The sequence below is a fragment of the Hermetia illucens genome, chromosome 5 (genome assembly GCF_905115235.1).
Source record: "Hermetia illucens chromosome 5, iHerIll2.2.curated.20191125, whole genome shotgun sequence".
NCBI lineage: Eukaryota > Metazoa > Arthropoda > Insecta > Diptera > Stratiomyidae > Hermetia > Hermetia illucens.
Window position 1 is genome coordinate 57,103,608 of NC_051853.1, and position 20,569 is coordinate 57,124,176.

General features: G+C 36.9%; 1 protein-coding gene across 2 annotated transcripts in view; it reads right to left on the reverse strand.

Moving 5' to 3' along the window:
* LOC119657120 (major royal jelly protein 1-like) overlaps positions 1-18,777 on the reverse strand; it is a 51,987-nt gene extending 33,210 nt beyond the window's left edge. Inside the window, exon 1 of one of the 2 annotated variants that reach the window (XM_038063880.1) lies at positions 18,456-18,777. The gene's annotated coding sequence lies outside the window, so the exon portion shown is untranslated. The remainder of the gene's footprint in view (positions 1-18,455) is intronic. The other variant, XM_038063884.1, reaches the window with a different exon arrangement.
* Positions 18,778-20,569: the final 1,792 nt, after the last annotated feature.

Below are 20,569 nucleotides of genomic sequence, written 5' to 3' on the forward strand. Positions count from 1 at the left end.
CAGATTGAATCGACATCAAAAGTGCCTTTGTCTCTGGTGCGATTGTTGTGAGCAAATTTATTATTATTTGTTGGCCACATCCCAAAAGGACATTACAAGACCTGGCTAATTGCGGAAACGTGGAGGCAGACCCCTGCTACCGCGGATAAACAGAAGAAGTTCTACGCTGCATGCACTGTGACAAAAGGAATTTCAACATTGCCCTGGTGAGGAAAGGAGAATTTGCTGCAAATAACAACAAATCGACATTCGTATAACATCCGGTAAAGATTTATCTCTTGTGGATGGTATGACAAGCCACCGCAACATACGGATACGCGCTGCTTCTCCAAGCAGATCAAAAATAATCATTGCCATCAATGCCCTCAAATGGGATAAAGCTTCCGGTCTTGACTGTTTCCCGCCGAACTCTTCTGTGCAGCTCCCACCGTTGTCGCAGAGTCATTACCTCCACTAATTTGTATATGTAGGGAATCTACAATCTTTCACAATGAATGAAAAAAAAATTCCGAAGACATATTGAGTACCACAACTGGAGGGGTATTTGTGTACTTCCTGCTGTCACGAAGATATTAGCTAAAATCATCCTGGGGCACATCAAGGAGCATATGGGAAGCTTGATCAACAAATAGCAAGCTGGTTTCTGCTCTGGATTCTCTTGTACCGACAGCATTAATACCTTCTGGATTATTGTAGAATAGTGTGCAGAGACTAGATCGCCTATTTGCTCTTCATCGATTTCGATAGCGTGAACAGGGAGTAGCTGTTTTCAGAGCGACGGAGAAGGACACAAAATATCACGTGCTGCATCGAGACAAAATCTCATAGCAATTTGAAGTTTTAAGTGGAGTCCGGTAAAGTTGCATCTTGTCATCCTTTTCCTTTCCGTTACCGATGACTTTCATCATGCTGCCTTGATTGGAGGACCTCACTGGTTCCAATTGGCAATGCCATCTTTCCCCAAACACCTCGCAGAATGGAAATGAACTTGATGTCGCCAGATGCATTGACAGTGATAAATTCGATATCGTTCTTTTTCCCAAAGTTTGGAAATGCAATTAAATTTATACTTACATCAAGTTAAGGTTGTTCCGCGGCAGTGTTCTATTTGTGCTATATGAATTCATTTCTGCGTCGTGTCATCAGTGTATTCTGACCCAAGCAAATAACTAATGACGAACTTAACTGCGTGCAGGCCAGATACCCGTGGATGTGTTGATCATGAAGCGGAAGTGACAGTGGATAGAGCATACATTAAGGAAGAGTGGCAAGCCCATTGTGGTATATATCATGCAATGGAACCCACTAATTTAGGATGATCGACGAGTTGGTCGCTTAAAAATATGTGGTATAGAACATCGGAGTGGAGTGTTTCTAGTTGAAGTGCAGTGCCGAGAGCCGATAAAGATGGTGCGGTGTGGTTGGTTGGCGCGCTTTGCCCACATAGGTGATTATAATAACCACATAGTTGTAAGAGAAAATTTGATGATAATATTATAATTTCAAACAAGAGATATGGGAAGTAGTGATACAACCGACACCCTAATTGGTATGATTTGCCTTCAATTTAGTTTTATAATAAACAGTGTTGAACAGCCCTGACGAAGAGGAGGTGGAAAGGGAATATCCTCGACCTTCCAGGATAGAAACTTGAACAAAAAATGGATAATATGCCGATGTTATAATTTTCACCCCTGCGGCCCTGATGTTGAGTGATTAATTATAAATAATTATAATGAAAAACAAACTAAATAAAATAGCTGACGCTTCTATTGTTTTCAAAATTTGCTACATTGTGTAAAAGAAACATTATCAAATCTCCTATTTAATCATTAATCTGCAACCTGTTTCTGGTTTATCTATTCATTGTAGAAGTAGCAAAATGTTTTTCATGTGTCTATTTACAAAGTCAACTTTATAACATATTCATATACATTTTCCATCTACAGTTATATATTTAAGAACAGTGCAAAGTAAAACTTTATCATGATTTGCTGCAAGCGATTGCTACAACTTGATTTGAAGTCTATAATTTATTAGTTATCTCACACCGCGCCCTGCCTAAGCATAATGTTTGCGGGATTCGTTCCCATCAAACAATGTAGGTGTGGTGTCTTTGATATTTAGCAATTTTGAAATACTTTACCTCGTATTTGCAAGAGCAGATTGTGTACATTCTTAATATAAATGCACAACGACCAGGGAGCGATCTCGACTGGTAAATGCATTTGGTCTCAATTAATACTTGCCCTAAACATTTATATTACAATAAACAATTGCAATTGGAAATCGTTCGCAGATTAATTTCGCCTGAAGTGATTTACAATCTTTGACTTAAAGGTTGGTGTCATCTAACTACTCTATTATTATTGCTTAATCAGAAAGTTTGTCTACAGTAAATGGTAAATCAATTTTTTTAAATTTTTTGACAAATATTTTTCGTGTGAAATAATATTACACAATATTAGACCTATGTATAATCCGGCGTGTATTGTTCTAATTCTGAAACTGGTCTGATTTCTGTAATCTGAGTGGCAGGCCTCAGGACGCACTAGAGGCACAAATACTTTGCAGTAAAACTACTTTGATGCCCGATATTCTTTTAAATAACCATCTATTGTCATATATTCTGACTAAATATTTGCCCTAATCTTATACAATTTTTGTGTTGTTGCTAATTTGTCATTATTGCGAATTGATTTTTTGGAATAAGCTGCTTCAGTTCGGAATAGTTAACCAGTCATAATTTGGCAGCAAAAGTTGAAATTCAGTTAATAACATTTTTAGAAACAAATTACTTACGGCTTGATAAATAACACTATCTGAATGTAATTGAAACCCTTTAAAGAAGTTTAAATTTATACTATTATAATATTTCGTCCAGTTATTTATTATTATTTAATCCTCGAATAAGATGTAAACTATATAGTCTTATCTAACCGTAAAAAGGAATTTAGTCCAAATGGGAAAATTTCTTTTATCATAATTTCCAAAGATTTGCTTTGAAAAACATCTCTCTGGCAGAACTCACTATTTAAAATGGTCAAAGGGTTAGATTTATATTAAAGTCAGAGAAGTCACATATTGTTAATTTGGGGAGTTAACAGTAATGTAAATAATATATGTATGGCAAAAAGGCGGGGGAGTAATGCACAAATTTACGCTTGCTCTCTAGGTAATAAAGCGCTTATTTATGTAATAAAATTTTACCCTCCTAATTTGTATATTTACACTTATATAATATAATATAAAATATAACTTTGCCTTCATAAATGGTAACAGCTCGATTATTTTATCACAGGGAAATGCAAATTAAACGTTTTGCTGCAGTGTTATGCACCACACAATTGCCCTTCCAATTTGATATTTTACGCTTTATTTTTATTATTTTTTGTTATTTTGATGTAATGGTGCACCGAGACTCTTTGCCATATTGGGAAGATACAAGATAGCTAATTAACACGTGGTACTTGTGGTTCACGTGTTGGTGTTTCGATGGCGCCTAGATAGCTTCTTCTTTTGGTGTGTTCCCCTCCAGTTGTGCTCCCGACTATGTGCTCGGAATTTAGTGGCCCCTCGCCAATGCGCTGCATCACTTACATGGCATTAACACCAGAGTAAATACGCGAAATTTTTGAAACGCAAATAATGAAGAACATCGAACATATGCAATGCTTTTCTTCCACCATACAAATTCAAGCAGCGTTCCGAGAGATAAATCTCTTGTGTGTAGCCTTCTAAGGTGGCACTATAAATATACTAACGCAAACAATAGAACCCCTGCAAGTTGACTTCTTATACTATCTGACACCCGACTGGTAAGCTAAGCCAATATGTTATGCGTAAATGAACCTTACTCAACCGTACAGAAATAAAATTCATATATGAAAATCAAATGTATACATTAAGATACAGCATAATTAGTGAAGTGATTATAGAATTGCCTAGCTTGTATTCTAGTTCCAACACTGACTAATCTAAACTCCGTTTTTTATATTGTCGAAGCTGACCGTCAGCCCCCAGGTTCACCACCATATATCGAGTTGTTTTCATTCTATTCCCTTTCTACAAATCGATTTGGTTCACATTCTGATTCATAATTCATGAATAAAATTCATTTTTTTGTTTAAAAAAATTAATAAACAATAAAAGATTACTTAATCTTTTTGATTTGATATCATGGGGCGATGCGATGCATTTAGCTAATGATTTTCAGAAAACCAGTTCTTTTTTGTTACCGGCCCGACACTGTCAGTCTGAAGTTTCTTCATCCATCATCAGTTCGGCCTGTCAGTTACGACTGAACAGTTCGCACTTGATCGGCCACCGGAACGTGCATGGGATGCGGCTGACCTGACTCTTCAGACGGCCGGTATTCTAATAAAAAATGATTCGCCCAACCGGCGAGATATGTTTGTTTACGTTGCGAACGGGAATTTTATGGACATCTTTATCGCTGGTAAGCATTTATTATAAGTAGTCACCCACGAAAATACGCCTTCCGTCTAGAGTTGAACTAATGATGCGCTTCGCTTGGTGGTACGTGGATGGCGCTTTCAGTTCTACCTGTGGTCGGGTGCACTGTGGGCTCTTCCTTCGTAACTGACAAGCCGAACTGAACTTGGATGGCCGCCTTTAGCGATGGCGTGGTTACTTATGTATGTGAATACTCTGCCCTTATTCAACTTTTCCATTGCATTTAACTAGTGATTTTCTGAAATTTTTTTAGTAAGTGATAAAGTGAATTTTTTCTTACATTGCAAAATTTGGTGCGCTAAGGTGATTGAGAATGCAGTATTATTATTTTCACCAAAGATACTGATAATGCTTGCACACCGAATATTGATTAAAAAAGTACCTCAAACATATATCGCTTGCATAAGAGGGCAAGGGAAAGCTCTTTAAAGAATTTTAAGGTGCATCCAGACGCTTACTATTTTTCGCAAACTCCAAACCTTCAACAAATATGTACCTTGATTTTGCAAAACAACATCTTCATCGTGTGTTATACTAGCCACAGACGTGTAACCAAGTTGTCATGCAAGTTGCTGGCTGGCGAGATAATGCGTGTATAGGCAAGTTGCGGCTGCCGCAGCCTGATCGACCAGCCGTAATCAATCATGAAATTTCGCTGCAACCGCAACTTGGCGACAAACGTGCAATCTCCCTGCCACCAATACCTTAGTTGATAAATTGTTTGCACGTTTGTAGTAGTATTAAGCCGGCTCAATACGTTTGCCGCTTGCCGCAACCCACCGGGAACCAAAGTTTGTTTTTGTTTTCGCGCATGAACTTTTTGGAAAATGTTTGATTGCTCTAAGCCACTTACTCAAGAGCGAAACGAATAAAAGTTTCAAGTGCAACAGTGTAGTGTTGGAAATATTATATTTTAGAAGTATACAAGTACGTGTCAGATCACCAAGAAGCACTAGCAACGATGCCAAACAATTGCCCATGCGCTTGCCGTTGAGACTCTTTCTTAAGGCTTGGCAAATATGTAGACAGCACTTTATATAGTGCGAGTAAAAAAAGGAAGAAAATCAGTAGACTACATGAAGCAGGAGATTTTAAAATGCCTTCATCCAATGCATGAATTACCATTCGTAATTGGGATAATTCTTAAACTGGACGGAAACCTTGGAGCAAGAAAAGATTCTACGAGACGACCACTGGCATGCTGTCTGACACCCCTTTACTGAATTTCCAATGTAAAGGAAAAAAGTCGGAATCATGCGCTATTGTTGCAAAATTGCATTGTGATATTACCAAATGGAGGCGATTTCATGTTCTTGTTCACGATTCTAGATGTGGGACGGACGTCAAATACAAGTTCATATGAATTGGACAATCCAAAGGAAAGAGTATCGTCAATTTCGAAAAGAATCATAAACCATTCTTGTAGAAGTTAATTTATTGCTTGTACAGGGTGCAGCAGCATAACTTCCTTTTTTAAAATGCGCGCCACTCAGTTAGTTGATATCATAGCGGAGCGCTAGTGGTCTCGTTCAAGAGGGGATACTGTAAAGTTTTGTCCCGACACGGTTCAGTCGCCATCATGCGCCGTCCAAGAACCCTACAAGATTTGAAGACCAACATCCAAGAAGAAATTGCCAACATAACATAACATAACATAACCTGCTGTGCTAACAAGCGTCATGACAAACGCCAGAAATCGGTTTACGCAATGTATGGAGAATGGGGGACGTCACGTAACAGATTTGATCTTCAAAACAATGTTAATAGAAACTTTAGACATGTACCTACATTATCAAAAATAAATAAATATTTTCCGATGCATACAATAGTTTTTATTGAGTTTTGAAAAAAAGGAAGTTATGCTGCCGCACCCTGTACCTGTTGGATCATACCTCAAGAATAAGAGACCCCTTAGGGATTTTCATTCGCTCGATTGCTTTAATGATAGATATTTGGATTTTAAGACCCACCCATACGTGACCTTTAGAAAAAACATGCAAGGGAACAAATAGGACTCGAAATATCTTTCTGAAGTATAGCAATGTGTATTTTAGATACTTTTTGTGAAAAAAATAACTAAATTCAAAAATACTTTTCCAGCACTAATGAAGTTTTTTAGTTTACATAAACGAGTATTTCGGGAACAACTTGGTACTTTACTCAGTGAAGTTGCCCATTGTTAACTTTGCCCGCAACGTTAACAATAGTAAACTTGGTAAGAGATGAAGTCTACAAAGGCATTCATTGGAGAAAAACAGTTCGTGGATTCAGAAATGTTTGCTAGATGTTAAAAAGAATTTAATTTCATATTATAATTAAGTATTCCATCTAATTTTAGAACTCTGACAGAAATTGTGAGGAAATTTCAGAAAAGATTACGTAAGTGATTATAGTTTAGAATGACGTATACATACTCGTTTATGCATAGAGACCATTTAATGTATTCGAAGGACTCTAACATTTTCCAAAAGAATTAGATAATTTCAACTTCATCAATTTGCTGCGGACTACTGATGTAACATGCTTTTCATTTAGTTCTTCCACTTGCATTCGCACTCACTTTGATTATTATGCTGAATTGCAAAATTCCAAGACTTAATAGACTCTTTTAGAGCAAGGTTAAATATAATGGCACACGAGACACAAGTAACCTTACATCGGACATCGAACTTATATACGAAACGAAACCCACAGATGCGTATACAATAGGGAAATCCACACATATCTACATTTCCTGTATAAGTATTTAATTATTAACACCAGAAACCGAATTGTATTCACGTAGAGGAATTGAACTCATCTAGTACCAAAACTAGACACATAAAGTTGTGATGCGTTTCGGTTGGTAAATTCTAAAAATAATGATGTTACAGATATATTAAGTGCGCTGAAATAAATAGTATTTTAATAGAAATTCATAGATGATATCAGAGTTTGTAAGGATATATGCTCATGTAAGTCGCTTGATCAAATGATTTTGTGACTCAAATGCCAATCAAAGACCTTCAATATGCCTGTGAGGGTGCCTAAGTGTATGTAGATTCTGCAGGCAAAATTTAAGAGCGGTTCATTTTATTATACTCGTAATTGTCATTATCTAGAACTAGGTGCCTTCGGTTTTCAAAGACATGGCATCATTTATTCAAAAACAAACTTTGGCCCCCTGAAAATCAACCCCAAACCATATCATGAGTGCTGAAGATACTTTTCAGTACGAAAAAGATGGTTTGAATCGATGTTATCACAGTGACTTATTTTGGACATTTTCTCTTCATTATTAAGGAGTTTGATTGCAGCAGTAAGAAATGAGATCGATCTACATACTAATTTCGACTTACAGGACTTGGAAAGTTTAGGAGCCGTCTCAAGTTACGGTGAGATCGCTTCGACTTACAAGGCAATTTTTATTCAAGAAGCGAAGATCTCCTTCATTGTCCTCAAAACAGAAAAAGAAATCTTCAAATTGATATCTTTTGAGGAGAATTACATTTTAATGAAGCTTTCTAAATACTTTTCTGCGAGCACAGATTGGTTTGAAAATTTAAAAAAAAACGAATTGATCTCCACAGTTTCTGACTTCTCAAGACCGTTGAAATAGGACTGTTTTGAAAAAAATGCTTAAAAGGACTTTTATGAGTACTTCAACAATTAGAGCATGTTGGAGGGAAATCATCATGACCTTTTTTCCGATGATTTAGCCACCTAAGCGAAAAAGAAGTGGAAGACCTTATTGATCATGGTGGTGATTACTTTACTCAAGAAGATCTAACTGCCATTTTGAAGGAAGAATCCGAAGTTACTAACGATGTTGATGGCGAAACTCAAAATCACCCACAAGATTGGGTTTATATGGGTGTAAACACAAATTTTATTAGCTTATTTATTATTCCATTATAAGTTCTTCTTTTTTAATTTATATTTATTCCGCTTCTGTATTGTCCAATCACCTTCTGCCGTTTTCCTGCTAAAATCATTATTCTATCAATGTAGGATTTCTGGGGATTCTTGTTGGAAAACTGAACCATGTAGTTCTTATATGTCTGCCTCTTTTGAATAAATGATGACTTGTCGATAAAATGTAACGACTATATGGTGGACGCATTGAAATTACCCATTCGAATAAGAGTTGTCTTGACGGTTCGTGGATGGTGTTTTCAGTTCAACTGGCGACCGGGTGTACTGTAGGCTCTTTGGCCGTAGCTGACTAGCCGAACTGAACATTGATGGCGCCCTTTAGCGGTGCCATGATATACTTATGTATTCGAATTTGCCGCCCTTATTCAACTTTTCCGATGATTTCACAGATTTTTCTAGCATATATCCCATCTGTTGGTAGTAGTCTTTTAAGAGGGTCGGGTCACATTCTTCCCTTCAACATGATAAATTTTCAGATTACGTATACTGAATTATCTCAAAAATTTCATTATTTTTTGCTTTTAAAGACATCGTGACATCGGCAATCTATAGTAATAGTAATAATAAGTAATCATCAAAGATCAGTTAATTTGTCGACTATCAAACAAAAAGGAGTTAACCCACCCAACTAATCATTTTGAAATCACAATAATTCAAAGTCAAATGACCACCCAAATTCATATAACGCATGAAACGTACCATCCTAGGTTTTTATATACCATATTCTATCACATAGTATATATTTAAATTTCAATCACCTCTATAATTATATACTTCAAGATAATAGCTTCATTCGGTTTTCGTGCTGAAGTACATTTCGAATAATGTTACATAACAATTATTTGACCTGTTAATAAGTCTTCTACTTCCCCTAGTAAATGAAACGTGTTCTGTCTAAAGCAAAAAATACCGGCCTTACCAAAGGAACGTACTTGTACTGGAAGTACGGTCAATGGCCCATCTGACGGCACAATTTACAAATTGAAGTGTTCTCTGATTACTATTGTTGTAAATTACCATTGATTCTCCATAAAACAATATAAATTATTCTAATTAGTTGTTTATTATCATTTCTGTTTTCTCTGAGATGTGTAATAAAATGGTGAGCTGTTGAGCTTCTCCATATATATGTACATACAGATGAAAACTTCTACGTATTATTTATATAAAAATGCCTGTGCAGTTGACTATCATTAATTTTGAACCATAGCTGATGACCTTGACAATGATCTTGCCGAAGTCGTCTCATGTTGTAAGAAGCATTTATTAAATCACTACCAGTCTACGAGATATTTAAACTGTTCACTTTTTTGTGAAAGTTTGAGAAAATCGTCAATTAAATACCTTTTAATGAATTTTTTTGGTTTACCATGGCATGCGAGAATCAATAGTAGTATCGTAGTTCTGATTTATGAGGCATATGAATCACATGTACCTCAATTTTTTAGTACGTATCTGATTTCATTTGGAAAGGAAATCTATATAAGCATACGTTGTACATTGGGAATTTTGATTGTGGTTTGAGAGGATGTTCAGCTCATTTAGATGGTCATTAATGGGATTAAAGTATTATAATTATAGTGACAGTAATTACTGTTATTGTTAACAATATCAAAACTGAAGCTTAATGTTCGGGTGTTTTTCGTTTTCACTGAATTCCATGAAATTGATTTATGAGAGATTAAAATTATTTTACATAAGTCCACCTGAAGGTTTAGAACTTGAACCTAAAGCTGACGAAAATTCCAAAGATCATAGAAGTTTCTTTGAATAATAAGGAAATTGAAAAACTATAATGCGTATAATTCAGGGCATATGGTAAGATTCAGCTTTTCAAATTTAGCAATTATCTTTGTATCGGAGTGTTTTTGATATTTCCTATTTAATTTTTTATGGCTCAGTACTGCTGGAATCCAACCTTACAAATACAACTGCGAATGCGATTTTCGCAGTATTTAGATTAATATAATAATAATTTATATTTTCTGGTAGGCTACATATAATATAGGATACAATTCATTTGGATGAATTTAAAAGTGATGACATATGCACTTTAGGTATAGATGTTGGAGTAGTGAAAATTTCAAAGAATTTCGTTGGATAGATTTTGGGCTATGGTGGCAGCAGATTTTTAAATTACAGTTTATAGAAAAAAACACATTTAAAAAGTAGAATGCGATTTTTACCCATAAAATCTTAACTGACCGTTAATCTGCTACACCTAGTCCATAAAAATTAGGTTTCTTGAAGAAACACATGTAAAGCTTTGGCTAAAATCTTATGATTTTAGCGAAGTCATGCGAACGTTATTCGGACCGATAAATACGCGCTTTATTACGGCGATCGACATAAACCTGGCGTGTGATATTTTACCTGTTTAACACTGTTATTTCCGAACGACTCCAAATATCAACAAAGCACTTTGCCTATATATTCTACACTATATCCAGACACGACTGATGCCAAAAAAATATTCGATTCCTTGGATCAGACAGACGGGATGACCGCCTTAATCATAATTAATTAACGGGATGTTATTATCAATGAGAAATTTTATTGAAAAAGTGTGAATAACTTGAACCCACTTAGCATCTTCAACTACCATCAACTGAATTACAATACCGACAGGTCGTGCCAGATGTGTTGATTTGAATATACATTCAATGAATATCAATGCAAGAGGACCAAGTATTATTGAATATTATAATTAGTAATCAAAAATTTTTGCGAAGTTTGAATGGGAGAACAGTTTCGTTTATTATGCCTATCTGTTAATCACTTCCTTTAAGTTGAAATCAGGCAGAAGTACTAATGGTGCTGATATAGTCTGAATATGACAGCTACAATAAATCAAAAATCTAGAAAAAATCACAGATGTGAACTGAGGGCGTATTAATGATTTTAGGGGTTTTAAAACAGATTCCATTGCGAATTACAAAGGTGACCTGCAAATTCTTGATGATTTAGAGACATGTAAGCCCGTGTCGGCCGGTATTTAGAAACTGGTTGACCTATACGATCATTTCGCAATGCTCCACAACAAAGTAAAGCCCCCATGGTCTTTTCGCATGGAAGCAAGTGCTCAAAGCGCTACACAATGAACTAACCAGTCGTTACGGTAAGATGTCCCGCTGATTTGTCAAAAGACAATATGGCCTTAATAACAAGGACGTTAATTTGCTCATTGATCCCCCAGTCACGAAGGACAGATACCCAGAATACTTCGAGCAGATATCAATGAGAGGAATGTCTCAGTGTTGTCAATATTTGGAGTGATTCCGCCTATTCGCGCTTCACAGGTTAAATGGGTAAAACGAATGAAACTATTCCTTATATATATTACATTAGCATTACCTCTTTAAATTGCCATCTTCGATCTAGAAAAGGCGTTTGATCGCATGTTACATAAACCCATTTGTTATATGTATCATAGTATGTGTTGCAATAGCACCTAGTGGTTTCTTATAACCAAGCCGTGTCAAAGGAATGCGATCGCTGCGTTAAACTGTTTATATCAATTCGAAGAGTAAAGTTGGAAGTATGGCTGGCATATTACAAGCCAATGTTCACCAAAGGAAGTGCCCTCTGGCAATTTGCCTTCGTAGAGACTGGTCTCGGGTATAATATGTTCGTAACGTCACGTATCAAAGCAGTTCTCATTCCAATTGCGCGTACATTAAATAATCACCTAATGAAGTAAGATCTCCGACTAAAAGCGAATAAAATAAAATTTCTCACGACCGATTCTAATGATCCTGTGACGGTCACCATAAATGACTATGCCCTGCCTAGAATTGAGCCATTTGAGTGCTTTGGATTGACGCTCTGAATTAAGGTGAATTTCATAATATCCAATAACCACGCCCCATATTATGGCCTACGCTTTGCAGAATAACTGAATACACAAAAATGAACTTACGGCAGATTCACAGCAAATTTCCAAAATTTGATTATATAACATACCATTATTAAATTCAATTGAACTGAACTACTAATCTAAATCTTTTACTTGATACCCCAAACGGCTATATTCAGTGAAAAAACATTGCATACACCACACACCAACTAAACCTTAATAAAACCGACGAGAATTCGAGGAGTTTCGAGGACAAAACAAAAACGCTAGTAAAAATATCAAAGGCAGCAGGTGAAGTCGATTTTACAACACACAAGTTGACAACTCCGTTATGCTGCTACTCCTGTCTTAAGTTGTTGTAGAGCATACATAGTTATTACTTTTCCCGGAAAACGTGAACGCTACTACATTACCTGTAGTCCATGTAAACTCGGAAGTTCCTGCAGTTGCAGATGAGACAGTTCTTGATACCTCAAAAAACTGGCTGAAAATATGGTCCTGGCACCGGACAGAATATTGAATAAGACTCCAAAAATGAAGGCCAGGAAATGCCCAATAGAAGCTTCAGAAGTGGATCTTCTTTTCAAAGCAAGCAAACCATTGGACAATAATTTCTCATCTAGACCGATAAGTTTCCTTACATTATTTCATAATTATGTTTTTGGGCGGATAATATATAATAGACTGCTTCTGATCGCAAAAAGTCATAAGAATATCCTGGTTGAGGCCGGACTAGAAGACGACAAATGCTGCGCAATAGTAACTCAAGGGTTGGGATTTGTAGTACCCATACACACGATCTTCTTCTTTTTCTTCAGTTTTTGTCCCATTTACAAGCGAGGTCGGCTCGTCGTGATCGGTTTCGCAATTTGGTTCTATCAAAAGCTTGGTCTTAATGCAATCGCGAGACTTTCAAATTCCCATCTAGCGTATCAAGTCACCATTGTTTCGGCCGGCTTTCTAGTCGCTTACCATCAACTTCGATTTTCAGACCAATCTTGGGACGATACGGATGTTATTTTTCTCAAGTCTTCGTTAAACTTCAAACTCTTGTCACAGAACAAATTTACTCCACGCTTCTCACACTCTCGATTGAAATTTGATACATAAGATACATAACAGTAAAGGATTATGTTGCTACTCTTGATACTGGAACTCATTATTGGGACCCATGTGCTCAAGTTGAACGGTGAAGTGCATGAAAGTCGTCCTCTGTGTATTTTACGTTGACTATGATAGATCTTAGAGTAATTAGCTAAAACCCCTCGGAAGGGAACGCTGATATTTTTTGGTTTCCTCAAGCAATACACTTCTTGAGGACCTTAGAAGGGTTTTGATTTGAATTGACTCTCTGCACAGTGACTTTTACTAGCGTTCCAAAAACCCAGGATTGGTGCCCCTATCTATATTAATAACAAGTTTGAAAAATAACTCCATTTAATAGTATGCAACTGTGTAGTCTTCTTTCCATAGTCCGTTCATGTTCGTGAAATAAATTTATCCGATATTTTCATAAACCAATCAATCTTACAGCAGTAAAACGATTAAAAGAGCTACTTAAGGAAATATAAGGGACATATTTTCAATTTTTCATTCAGTCGAAGAATGAAGAATGAAGTTTTGAGGGTGAGTTTATACTATTTTAGTTTGTACCAAAATCTGCTCTTTTACTGCTCATCACAATTAGCTCGGTTTACTAGCGACGAGTTCAGTTAGAAAGCGAATAAATACTGTTATCTTCTATTTTGAAGCACTATTCACTTTTTCGCTCTACTACTAATTTTTTGATAAGTACAATGAAAAGATTAACAACACCTTATACGGTGCTGCCAATATACGGTGATATTCTATCTTTCTCAAAAAACAAAAGTGTATGAAGATTACTACGATTGATTTGCAAACCAACCTTGGGGGCAACGCCACTGACTCACAAGAAGAATGCGTTCTGCAAGGCGGTCAAGAGAACTTCATCCATAAAAATAGGATCTCCGAGGCATATGCGCAACCTTAAAATAAGGGACCTGGACCTTGGGGGCAACGCCATCGATATATTTTACTACCACCATTGGGGCGGATCGATGAGTGTAACGAGATTAGAATTCTCTTAATATCTGCAAGCGGATGTAAAGCTCCGTAACCGCAGAAAAGTATGAGAAATGCAGAAGAACGCCACACAAAAACTAGCTAAAATCATCGTGGAGCATCAAGGTTTCGATTTCGAAAAGGTTTGACTGGAATGCATAGTCTACATATAGCAACACTGGATAACATAAAAAGCGAGGCGCCAAATATCAATTGTTTCATGTGTGCCGCATGCTTTTGAAACTCAAACTTTTTTTTTCTTTTATGGAGTGGTAGTAGTTAAGTTACACATTGAAAAAGGTGATAAGTCCATTGAGCATACACTAGAATTCACTATTCCAGGATGGTCGACATTCTGTTACCTTACCACACCAAATTGGTATCTCGTGGAAACTATTCTAAGGCAAATGCTACTGCTGCCTTCATCGGGCAGGCTTCTTAGCACGTTCAAAACTATGATTCCATTAAGTTAGTAGTGCGGGCTTAGTTGAGATTGGCTCCTGACTAGCACCCCGGCCCTAAATATAAACTCTCATAAGGATTTGTGTCGACCGACACCTGTTGGAGATGGGCTGCCTCCTCCACCGTGTCACATACTAGCACAACAACTGGTATACCGCAGAAGAACTGAAGAAGAAGAAAATTGCTAGCGCAGTCCTTAGCTACGCAAAATGGCAAAGTCGACGTCAACTATGACAATATTAGCAACAAAGAACACGAAAAGTAATAAATCACACTCAGAGGCTCTTCTTAATAAGCCGAATCAAAAGAAATCTTTCACGAAAATTTTTCAAGAAATCAACGACATTGTACCGTGTCAAACTGACTCACAAGAAGAATGCGTTCTGCAGGGCGGTCAAGAGAACTTCATCCATAAAAATAGGATCTCCGAGGCATATGCGCAACCTTAAAATAAGGGATCTGGACCGTCTTGCGAACAATGGAGAGGTGGAGGAAACGATAAAAAATGATTATCTAGATGTAGGCAATTTCAACGTGGGAGTTGCTTCTGTCAACTCCTGAGGACAAAAAATGACGTTTCTGAGAAAGCATGGAACTGGCGTCGTTCCTCCGGTAAAATAAAGGTAGATCGTCTGCAGGATAAGGCGAAGGGCAGTCCCAAAAGTTGGGATTTGCAAAACGGATAAAAGCTCTTTATGTTTTAGGTCTGGCGAACCCGGAAACAAACCGAAGTTTTGAGTGTTGGAAAAATTTTGCGCTCTTTGAAAGGATCGAGTCTGCAGAAAGAAGACGTCGTTCATGTTCCTGGTTCTTGACAGTGCCAGGTCTTCAAAGAAGAGTTGCAAAAAGTGAAAAGTCAAGGAACATGATCCACATGTTGCAAGTGATTATGCACATAAGTTTAATTACTCATGATCTGATAGGACAGATGGTGCAAAAAAGAAGAGCTTACTAGTTGCTTCTCAGTGAGTATTACCGAAATAGGAGTCGACTATTGTGGTATGCGGATATTTTTGCCACTGCTGCCATCTGGATTAGAGATATTGTGAACTTGGGAGTGCCGAGGAGATCACTTCGTTTGTGATCGTTGAACGCAAGTGTCTTTTTTCGTCGTCTTGAAGGACGAGATTCGAAACACAGAAAGGAGAGTTCTAGTTGGATGAGACTTTAACGCGAGAGGGCTCAAATGCGTGATGCAGCGAGCCAACGGATGGATTATTGAGCATGGATTCTTTTTGCCTCTGGGGAAAATTAGTTTAGCCGTCCTGACAAAGGAAAGGGTTCCCACATTCCTTCCTATTAAGGTTCATGAGCTCATGGTTTCTCCGAAGCCGACGGTGAAGCACCTTGGCGTTATGATAAACACGAAGATTTACTTCTCGGAGCATATTCGGAACCCCACAGAAGAGGCTGCAGTTAGATGTTTACGATGGTCAATTTTGGAGGTCCCTTATCTAGTAGGCATCGTTCCCTTATTAGTGCGGTCCGTCTGTCCTTCTTTCCTGTTCCGTAGAAGCGCAAGCGCCTAACCCAAATGAGAAGCTTTGCGAGTTGCTTCTGCCTGCCGTACCGCCTCAGAGCTGCTGAGCGGTGGTCTTCATACCTCAAAAGTAAATAAGGAAACCGTTGCTTGTGCAGAAAGAAGCCGCATATATATTTTTTTCACTATTTCAAATTCTAGTGTTTTTATAACTGTTTTTGTAACTCTATGTACTCTTCAGTTTTTACGTCTCATGCTAATACCAAATGAAAGAATTTAATGCGGTATATTTCATCCTTATTAAGGATAGGTTGTGCAATACCACTCTTTTCATAAATCATGGTAGTAGAATGTGCCTGCACTATCCCTATCGAGCTATTTTTCGTTTCAAAAAGGAACATTTCACCATTCCTCAGCTTAAGACATTTGAATACAACGAAATTTAATCGACAAAAATAGGAGTAAGTTGTTATACAGGTTTCTTTTTAATTCCATACACATAATATTTTCAAAGGTCCGGATGCTAACGTTGTTGATTGAATTATGATTTGAGGTGACAAAAGTGTATTCTACATTGAAGTAAATACACATTTTACCACCTCAATCATTCAAGAACAGGATTGAAGCAGATAAATATATACACTCTCACGCAAGGAAAACCCTGATACCTCGCGTCTCATTCTTCAAGTAAATATGCGTATAAATAATGAAGTTTATCGCAGCAATATTTATTATGAATTTTCGTCATTGAAGTCCATCCATTCATCAAATCAATCAATAACTGATGTCATACAGCAGCAGAAAATAAATCGTTACGCCAGAAATACATTGGAATAATAATGGAGCCCCTAGAAATCAACCAGGAACTTTTGAATAAAGTACCACAAATTTTCTTTTCTTGCAGAATACTCCCGATGGTTCTAGGATGAACATTTTCTATCCCTACCTGCGAATGTACAAAAAATCAATCATGCCAATTGGGGAAAGTAGGTCACCAATGTCTATCAATACCTTCATTAATGAATTTCCGAACAAATCGCTACCTAAAAATGCTTTCTGTATTGCTATTACTGAGATTTTGGGTCACTGGAATCACTGGATAACAAAAATTAAACTAATAGAACTCGAAGTGAATCGAAAAAACCCATGCATATTCCATTCAGAAATTTTTAGACATATTCATATTCAAAAATCCACTGCGAAACTAACGTGGCGTAATACATTAAACGCTGGCTGAACGTGAGTTTGGGCAAGTAATTTACTATAGCCAGGAGAAATTATTGAATATGATGTAACATCAAGTTTGACAAAAAATGTAAAACATATAAAGTGCTTACAATCCACATTTTAAAACTCAAGTGCCACTTTCTGCGAATGTGTGCGGAGAGCACAACTTTGATAGCGAAAATACAGATGTACGTGGTAACTGGTAGCATAAAAACACTTTCATTAATCAAGTAAACATTTCTCCAGAAACACGAGCTGAGTATGGGGCATGATTATTTATTAAGAGAGAATGGGCACATAACACACAACATAGAACACAATAATCCGTCCGGTCAGACGGGATAGCTTAAAAACTTCATTTTCGAAATCCTTCCATTCCTGTACATGGTAAAGAAAAATTCGAAAAAATAATGTACAATTAAAGTTCAATAGTATAGAAATGCTATGTTTGCAATTTACTTAACAGAATAACAACAATATTAGATCCTGGAGCCAGATCAACACTTTCCGCATTTCCATCAATCTTCATCGATGGCTTATCTTTGAAAACAAAAGGTAAAGAAACAACAAGAAGCTGATTAGAATACTAACGAAATATCTCGAAATACTCAATTGCGCGCAATGAATGCGTGCTTCAAATAAGCAAATTCGGACACAAATGTAAACATAGCAAAAATTATTTTAGTGTAAACTACACGAGCCGATAATCGGGAACAGACACACAAAGACCTAAGAAAACTAATCAACATTAACAGTCTTTCAGTTGATACCGAGATTGCCGAGTTAAATTCGTGTACTACTCATGTTTCCTCTAATCACAAAATATTTCAATCGCTTGTTATTGTACTTTAGGCACAACTTATTCTTTATTTCTATTTGAAATTCAAAGTTGAACAACGTCATAATTACTATATTTCTAAACAATATTTGTTATCTCAAGGACTATCACAAACTTACGCAAAATATCCTTCAATTTATGAAAGAAACTATTTAGATGATTTTTTCGCCAGCAACCACTAGTTTTTTAGGCAATAATCACGGTAAATATTCATAAATATTAAATGCTTGTTTCCACTTTCAAACACTAAACTAGCTGCAAAGTGATGCTCAAGAACTGCTTAAATTAACATACATTAATGTATGCACTGAACGTGTCTTCTTCGGTTTTAAATGTACCCAATCGAACTAAACTAGCCACTTCGAAGCAACAGTCTCAACTAAACAATATTTCGATTTGGAATGACCTTAAGTAGCTTTAACAGAAAATGGAAAGCCAAAGAGTAGCAAATGTTCTGAGCAAGTTGTTCTGAGATAACCAAGAAGTGAGCATCCCCTTGTAGTGGGAGTGTCAAAACGTTAGTACCAGCAAAGGGTAACTGAAGCTTGCACAGAGTTTATAATATTACCTAGGCTTAAATTTCATATCACCTGCTTGATAATTAAATGAAACTGGGACGCAAAAATAGGCTCTCTTCGGTTAGTAGATAGATTAATTGATAAGTGAATGCCATAGAATGTTAGAATAATCAGTCACAATGAAAATTTCAGTACTTACAATTTTTTGTTTCTGTGGCCACAAGAGGGTTAAAAATCGTATGGTAGGAAAAATATTAATTTTAAGTGAATTCTTGAGTGTTATCTTCTCCTCTTCCGTTCATAATCTAGTCAATAACGTAATTACTTTGAACACGGTTGCATATATTTTTCCATATTATCATTGACTGATATTCCAATATGGTTTTTAGGAATTTCCTCGAAAATGCACGTGATAATTCTAATGATTCATAAGAGATTATCTTTTTCTGGATCTGGGTAAAAAGGAGTTGTCGTTAATGTCTAAATAATAACTTGCGTCTATTGACGTAGAAATTTTGATATTTGGGGGAATTATGTGAGTTACTGAGTTGAATGAAATGGCTGGAAGGAAAATTACTCATATATTCCAAACAGGATTTGAAATTGTTCTCCAGGGAATGATCATATTAAACTGTTGAAATTGATTTGAAATATAGTGAAGTAATAAAGTATCGGAACTTGGGAAAACAAGCACATTCAGGAAGATGTCTTTATGTAAAATCTCGAAACTGAAATATAAATCACTTCAAAGGTAAATAATAAGAGGATCATTATTTTTTTCGTTTTTTCCTATTTATTGTATGAAACAAAACCTTATTCAAACCGTCCATATTTTAGTTCCATCACTAAAGTCGCAAATCCTGGAAATAGATTGCTGCGCCAGCTTGCAGCAATATGGAGAATTCTGCCCACTAAAACCGTCAGACTTTCTCCTTCTTCCTTCCCCGAGAAACCACCACCAATCATTACTTCGCGGGGAGGACTGTACTGTTGGGCGCCCTCCATTCGAGCTCCGCTGTCTCAAGTTCCGCCTGAATCCTTTTCAATACGGAGTTCACTGCGCACCTGCTTTGCTCCGATATTAGTATTTCCCCGACGACATTCTGAGTGCATATGCTGATTTTCAGATAGTCTTACAAACTGCTCGTCTCTGAGTAAAATTGTGGCTGGTGGGATATTACATCCTCTGAGCATAACATTTCGCATTCAGGGCAAAGTAAGGAATCACCCAACCTAAGTCATTTCTGATACTGGTACTTCCTGTTACCACCATGCCCTGGCAGGAATTGGAACAGGCTTTGAAGCGATGATGTGACCACTAACACGAATACTAATTGAATTTCTTTGCCAACAGTTAGTAATCAAGACCACCTCAGCCTTTTGTTCTACAAGGTCAAGAACCATCACTCCCAACCACGCGTTTGTCGCACTGATGGTTTCATTAGCATACACTGCAACATATTCAGGCTGTTTCGCTACGACAACCCCGTTCAGATCATCCTCAGAATCGCACCCTCCTTCGGTACAATAAGGACAAGGACATCACATTTTATAACACTGGGCTCTTTGCTACCCCAGTCGTGACGGTGTACTCTTTCGGTCCCTTATCCGTACCGTACTAAAACGTCGTTTCCGAATGGTAACTGCCGAATAGCTTGATCAAGTGACTGAGCTTCATATCCATTTCCAACTGGTTGATTTGAATACATTTTTCA